Source organism: Euphorbia lathyris, chromosome 1 (assembly GCF_963576675.1).
Source record: "Euphorbia lathyris chromosome 1, ddEupLath1.1, whole genome shotgun sequence".
Classification (NCBI taxonomy): Eukaryota; Viridiplantae; Streptophyta; class Magnoliopsida; order Malpighiales; family Euphorbiaceae; genus Euphorbia; species Euphorbia lathyris.
Window position 1 is genome coordinate 4,824,915 of NC_088910.1, and position 7,502 is coordinate 4,832,416.

Consider the following 7,502-nt stretch of genomic DNA (forward strand, 5'->3'; position numbering starts at 1 on the left):
GTCTTTTAGTGGTTTGATCCGCTAATTGCAAAACCATATTGGTACGTTTGATATCTTCTTCTAAGCCTAACTTATTAAAAATAGATAATGGCATCGAGTTAATACTTGCTCCTAAATCACAGAGACAACTTGGGAATTCAATATCTCCCAATTTACACGGAATGGTAAAACATCTTGGATCTTTGAGTTTGGTGGGCAAATTACTTGACACAATTGAACTACAATCTTCGGTTAGTGAAATGGATGAAATTCCTTCCCAACTGATTTTCTTTGAAATTAAATCTTTTAGGAATTTACCATAATTGGGTATTTGCGTAATCGCATCCATAAACGTCAAATTAATATGCAAATTTTTAAGTTTGTCTAAAAATGTTAAAAGTTGTTTGTCATAGTCCTTATTGCGGACTTTGTGTGGAAAAGGTGGTTTGGGTACAAAAGTTTTTGTACTAGAGTCAATTTGTGCATCTTTTTGATTTAATGTATCTTCTTTGGACTTTGGTAAATCAGTTCCTGGTAAATTTGAATTTCCGGGCATTTCCGGACCTAAGTAATTTTTCCCTGAACGAAGAGTGATAGCCTTTACATGCTCTTTCGGATTTTCTTCCGTATGGCTGGAAAGACTTCCCTCTTTGCGGGATGGAATTGATTTAGCGAGTTGTCCAATTTGAACCTCCAAATTATGGATGCTAGATGATTGGTTTTTAATAAGCTGATCGAATTTATTTTCGATCCGTTTAAAACCATCGTCGTGATTACTTATTTTTCCGCTCATAGCATCAATAAATTTGATGATTTTAGAAGATAAAGTGCTAATCGTATCTCTTGATTGATTTTGATAATTGGTGGTACGATTTTGATTAGCATTAGCATTATTATTGTTATCTCTCCAGTTAAAGTTAGGATGATTTCTCCATCCAGGATTATATGTATTGGAGTAAGGGTTATTAGTTTGCTTTTGCCCTTGGACAAAATTTACCTGTTCAATTTCGCTCATACCTTCATAATCCACATCCGTTTGGATTGGCTTACCATTAGGATCACACGGTGCCATAAACCTATCAATTTTGTGCGATAAGGCAGAAAATTGGGCTTGCAACATCGCAACTGGATCAAGATTCACTATACCTTTAACTGACGACGTAGTTGAGGATGATGGTTTTGCTATTGGTACGTGTCCACGCTCCATGGGCCACATACTGCTGTTGATTGCCATTTCCTCCAGAAGTTCTCTTGCTTGGGCAGATGTTTTCTTCATGAATAACCCTCCAGACATAGTGTCCAATGAACCTCTAGTTGTAGGATTTAGTGCATTATAAAATGTTTGCATTAAAAGTTCAGCGGGCAATTGGTGGTGTGGGCATAAACGTTGAAGTTCTTTAAAACATTCACAAGCCTCATAAAGAGTTTCATTGTCATTTTGAGAAAAAGATGTTAACTCTTTTATGACTCCTGCGGTTTTTGCTAAAGGAAAATATTTTGATAAAAATCCTTGGGCTAATTGCTCCCAAGTTTCAAATGTTGCGGTTGGCATAGAAGTTAACCATTCTTTGGCTCGATCCTTCAAAGTAAAAGGAAAAAGGAGAAGTTTGATTGCTTCCGCAGTCACATCTGTTATTTTAAAAGTGTCACAAATTTCTAAGAAATTTGTCAAATGGGTGTTAGGATTTTCGTTAGGTAACCCGTAAAATGTTACGTTATTTTGTAACATATTAAGCAATGCTGGCTTAATCGCAAATTGATTTGCATTTATTTGGGGTCTAACTATACTATTTGTTACATCGGCCACTCCTGGCCTAGCGTAATCCATAAGTGTAGCCATAACTTCTGGCTCAGTAATTCTAGTTTTTATTGGAGTCTTGTTTTTGTTTTTGTTCTTCTTGTCTTTCTTGTTCTTTTTAAGAGTTTTCTCAATTTCTGGGTCTAGCGGTTTTGGTGGAATGCCTGAAATTCGAGAACTGCGCATGAACTTGAAATTTCGCACGAACCAAAACTACCTTCAAAACAGAATTTGAAAAATAAATATGTTAGTAATTTGAAATAAGTAAAATATAAAATTTTGAATAAGTATAAATAAACCTAGATTCGAAATAAAACATGAAAAATCTAAATTTTTGTCAAAAATTTTGGCGTTCCGCGGCAACGGCGCCAAAAACTTGTTGAGCGATTTCCGCAAGTGCACGGTATACGCTTGTAGTAATAAAAGATATCGATCCCACAGGGAACATTTTTTAACAAAAACTTATTGGTTAAATATACTTTTAAAATTTGTAAAATGGAAAATCGTTAAATCGGATTTCGTTTTGAAATTGCTAGAATGAGAATTAGATTAGAGTATGAAGATGTTTAGAAAAGACTTCTGATTTAGGAATGAATTTACAAAACAAGATTGTTTAGTTCTTTAGAAAAGTAAACAAATGTATTCGTTTGCATTAAGCAAAGAAAACAACTTTAAACTTTGTATAAATTATAACGATGAAATAAATGACGGAACCTCTAATTTTTAGGCTTTGAACTGTAGTCAATCCTCCTACGGTCGGGTTAGATCGCTACCTTAACCAAATTAAAACTCTACCGAGATAATAATTTGTCTAAGTGTTCAACAAAGTTTCCTTGTAAAGATTTTGAATTAAACTACGTTTTAATGAAAACACTAGCAATCCACTTCGGATCCTTTACCAAAGTGCTGCATGAAAATCTATCGAATAGAACGGACTTTATTAGATGAAATATAAATTGATACAAGTTTACAGAGAAGAATGAGCATGAAAACATTCGACGGCGTGCAAGTGAATGGGTTGACAATCCTTTCCTTGGGTTTCATTAGAGTTTGTCAGGCTCAGGGGCGGATTCTCTACTCAATCTTCTTGCTGAATCTTCGGAATAGAGACTGGTCTATCTACTACCAAAATGTAAACTAATATGAACAAATCTAAACGCTACTGTGTTTGTTATTATTGAGTAAACAATGTGTGTACATCATATTGCTTTTTACAGAAATGAAATCTAAATTCTGAATCACTTGACTCGGAATTTCTGCATAAATTCTATACTAATCTCTTTCTTCTATATCTTTTCAACTCTCCATCAACTCTTTATTTATAGATGTTGAAGAGTCGTGGTTGAAGTGTCGTGTCTGTTGAGAAGGATCGTATCCGTTGTGAAAGGACGTCTTTATCCACCCGAACGAACACATTTCTTTGATTTAAACATGTGTTCATTGTATTTGGAGGAATTTCTGCACTTACCGAGAATGGAAATTCTCGGCCGAGAATGGGGGAGCATTTATTTGGTCTTCGGACGAAGGGAAGGAGCTGCTGAAAAACGCGTGTCGCGACCGAGAATTTGGGATTCTCGGTCGCGGATTTCATAAAATTCTCTACCGAGAATCCTGTTTCCTCAACCGAGAATTGACATTTTCTTCTGTTTCTGATCTCGTCTTTGTCCTCGTTTAGGCGTAATTGATCTTCGTCGTTTTTAACTCATTTTGTAAGGTTTTTATTCTGTTTTTAAGCTCTTTTCGTTCCTATTTGGATTTTACCAAATATTTAGGTACCTTGCAAGAAAGAAACATATTCGAACGTAAAAGTATTCTAAACAGGTATAAAATAGCATAAATTCGTAGCAATATTGATATAAATACTAATGATATTTTAGGTATATTTTGGGCTTAACAAGGTTTAAGTGAACTAGCAAGGAAATTAGCAATTTCAGCAAACCATGGAGCAGGCTGTATAGTATACAGACGTTCGTCTGGAAAAATCTCTACAATTTTTTGTTGTTCCTGGCTGCTCGGATGAGAAATTCTGGACAAATGATTAGCCGCTACATTTTCGGTTCCCTTCTTGTCTTTGATCTCGAGATCAAACTCTTGAAGTAAGAGCAACCACCGTATCAGCCTTGGCTTTGCATCTTTCTTCGCGAACAGGTAGCGTAACGCAGCATGGTCTGTGTACACAATGACTTTTGACAAAACCAAGTAGGGATGGAATTTGTCAAAGGCATATACTACCGTAAGAAGCTCCTTATTTGTAGTGGTGTAGTTCTGCTGAGCCTCGGTTAATGTTTTGCTTGCATAATAGATAGGCCGGAATTTCTTCTCAATCCTTTGCCCAAGTACAGCACCTACACATGTATCGCTAGCGTCACACATCATCTCAAATGGCTGTTCCCAGTTGGGTCCTGCTAGTATGGGTGAGTTGATCAGCTTGCCCTTTAATAGTTCAAATGCCTTGAGACAGCTTGTATCAAATGAGAATTCCACATCTTTATGTAGTAAGGCTGACAAGGGTAACGCGATCTTTGAGAAATCCTTTATAAACCTTCGGTACAACCCTGCGTGTCCAAGGAAACTTCTCACATCATTGACATTAGTTGGTACAACAAGTTTCTCTATCACCTCCACGTTGGCTTTGTCCACTTCCATCCCCTTTTCAGAGATTTGATGCCCGAGAATGATCCCGCCAGTAACCATGAAGTGGCATTTCTCCCAATTCAAGACTAAATTGGTCTCCCTACATCGCACTAGCACAGCCTCAAGGTTGTTCAGACAGCTCCCAAATGAATTTCCATAGATAGAGAAATCGTCCATGAAGATTTCCACAGTCCGTTCCACCATATCATGAAATATAGACATCATGCACCTCTGAAACATAGCTGGGGCATTGCATAATCCAAATGGCATTCCTCTGTAGGCATATGTCCCGTAGGGGCATGTAAACGTCGTCTTCTCTTGATCTTAACAATGGATGGAAATCTGATTGTACCCCGAGTATCTGTCAAGGAAACAGTAAAATGCATACCCTGTCAAGCGTTCTAGCATCTGATCAATGAAGGGCAAAGGGAAATGATCCTTCCTTGTTGCCTCGTTGAGCTTTCGGTAGTCCACACAAACTCGCCATCCTGTTATGGTTCTTGTAGGGACCAACTCATTTTTCTCATTGAGGACCACTGTGGTTCCTCCTTTCTTCGGCACAACATGAACATGGCTTGTCCAGACACTATCAGAGATGGGATAAATGATTCCTGCATCCAACAACTTGATCACTTCTTTCCGCACAACCTCCTTCATGTGGGGGTTCAGTCTGCGCTGTGGCTGGACAGACGACTTATGATCTTTCTCCATCAGAATTCTATGAACATAGACTGCCGGACTAATACCCTTGATATCATCAATTTTCCACGCAATAGGATCCCTGTTTTTTCTTAATACCTCCATGAGTTGAGTTTCTGATCAGGGGTTAGTTTTGAAGATATAATCACCGGGCTTCCACTGGGTGGTTCAAGAAACGCATACTCTAAGTGTGATGGTAAAGGTTTTAGTTCGGGTTTAGTCAATGGCACAGTGGGTATTTCAGGCGGTTCTTGATGAGTAGGGACAGTGGGATCAGGAGGAAGCGTTGACAAATTGGTTTCAATGGAACATCCTGTTTCTTCACATAAATTCACTTCTTCTCCCAAGAGAGCCTCCAGAGTGTCCTGTCCCTGTTCCTGCGAAGTAGAAAGACTTTGGAAATCATCTAAAAAACAACATGTGTCATCACTAGTGTTAGCTCGTCTCATAGCCTCATTCATTTTGAAAATGATTTCCTCCCCATTAATTCTTAAAAATAGTTTTCCCTCTCCTACATCAATCAATGCTTTACCCGTTGCTAAGAACGGTCTACCCAAGATAATAGGAACATGCATGTCCTCATCTATATCCATTATGATGAAATCAACAGGCAGTATGAATTTTCCTACTTTGACCAACACATCTTCCACTACTCCCCTAGGGTAACATACCGACCTGCCAGCCAACTGAATGGACATTCTGGTTGGTTGTGGTTCTCCTAGTCCTAGCTTAGCATACACAGAATATGGCATAAGGTTTATGCTAGCTCCTAGGTCACATAGTGCATTTTCAATATTTAACTTGCCTATTGAACAGGGAATAGAAAAACTCCCTGGATCCTTCAGCTTTTTCAGAAGCTGTTGCTTGTTCTGGAGTATTGAAGAACAATCCCTGTTTAGTTGGATCATCGAGATGTTTTCCAACTTCTTCTTGTTTGACAAGATATCTTTTAAGAACTTCGCATATGTGGGCATCTGAGCAAGTGCTTCTACGAAGGGAATGTTGATATGCAACTTCCTCAAGGTGTCCAGTACTTTTGAATTTTGCTCTTCAAGCTTTTTGTTTATCAGCCTAGCCGGATAAGGTACAGGTGGCACATAGGGCGGAGGTGGTTTGTACCTCTTTCCTTGTTCCTCCTGGTCCTGATCAATGGTCAATTCTACCCTGACGAGCTCTTCTTGACTAGGAACAGCTTGTTTCTTCTCTTCTTCAATATTTTGAGAGGTACTTGCACACTCAGCATCTTCATCAGTAGGAAAAGGAGGGTGAGTTTTCTTACCAGATCTCAGAGTGATGGCCACGACATCTCCTTTGGGGTTTGGTTCGGTGTTGCTTAGCATTATCCCCCTTTCCTTTGGACGAAGATGCAGATGGACCTGTGTCTCCAGATTTTTAATTGACGCTTGTGTCTGCTTCATGAATTGCATCATCATGGTCTTCATGTCCGGTTCTATATCTTCCTTTGGTGGAACAGGCTGTTTGTAGTGTTGTTGAGGTTGCCTCTGGTACTGTCCTCCTTGTTGCTGCTGATACCTTGGCTGTTCCTGATTCGGCTGCTCGGTCCATCCGAAGTTCGGATGATTTCTTGTGGCTGGGTTGTAGGTATTTGAGTAGGGGTTTGGTGGGTTCCTTTGATTATATCCAACATAATCACATTGCTCCTGATCACCTTTCCCTTGCTTGACTCCAGGACAGTTTATGTTGAAATGAGGTCCTCCACAAAAATCACAAACATCATTGAACGGCGGTTCACTGTGAATGGATGATACATTAATCTTGCTGAGCTGCTTTGCAAGCTGTTCCACCTGGGTGGTCAGTTTTGACACAACATCATCATTCCCCGCTCTTTTTCCTTCACTCCTAGCTGAGTGCCAGTTATAGCTTGTGCTTACTACTCTCTCAATAAGGTTGTACAAGGCTTGTGGTTCAAGATCTTCGGGGTTACCATTGGCAATGGATTCAATCTGGATTTTATAAATGTTGGTGACTCCATTGTAAAAATTCAGCACTTGCATCTACATGGGGATGCCATGATTTGGTACCCTTCTTAATGATTCCTTGTACCTTTCCCATGCCTCGGCTAAGGATTCATCCTCTTCCTGCACGAAATGGGATACCTCATTCCTGAGTTTAATGGCTTGTCTTGGCGGAAAATATTTCATTAGAAAAGCACTGGCCATTTCTTCCCAAGTGGTAATCGTTCCTAGCTGTAAGTTCTTTAACCAGTTCTTTGCTTTGTCCTTGAGAGAAAAAGGAAACAGTTTTAGCCTTATCACATCATCGGAAACTCCTCGGTTTGATCTGAAAGTGTTGCACAGTGTGATGAACTCCTGGATATGTCCGTTTGGATCTTCCGACTGGTATCCATTGAATTGCACTGCGGCCTGCAACA

At 39.2% G+C, this 7,502-nt stretch overlaps 2 non-coding genes across 2 annotated transcripts; both read left to right on the plus strand.

Annotated features, from left to right (window-relative positions):
* The first annotated feature begins 1,343 nt into the window (after positions 1-1,343).
* LOC136216181 (small nucleolar RNA R71) lies at positions 1,344-1,448 on the plus strand. The gene has a single exon (XR_010683171.1). It is a non-coding gene; the product is annotated as a small nucleolar RNA R71 (small nucleolar RNA).
* Positions 1,449-7,135: 5,687 nt separating this feature from the next.
* LOC136215950 (small nucleolar RNA R71) lies at positions 7,136-7,242 on the plus strand. The gene has a single exon (XR_010682952.1). It is a non-coding gene; the product is annotated as a small nucleolar RNA R71 (small nucleolar RNA).
* The last annotated feature ends 260 nt before the right edge of the window (positions 7,243-7,502 follow it).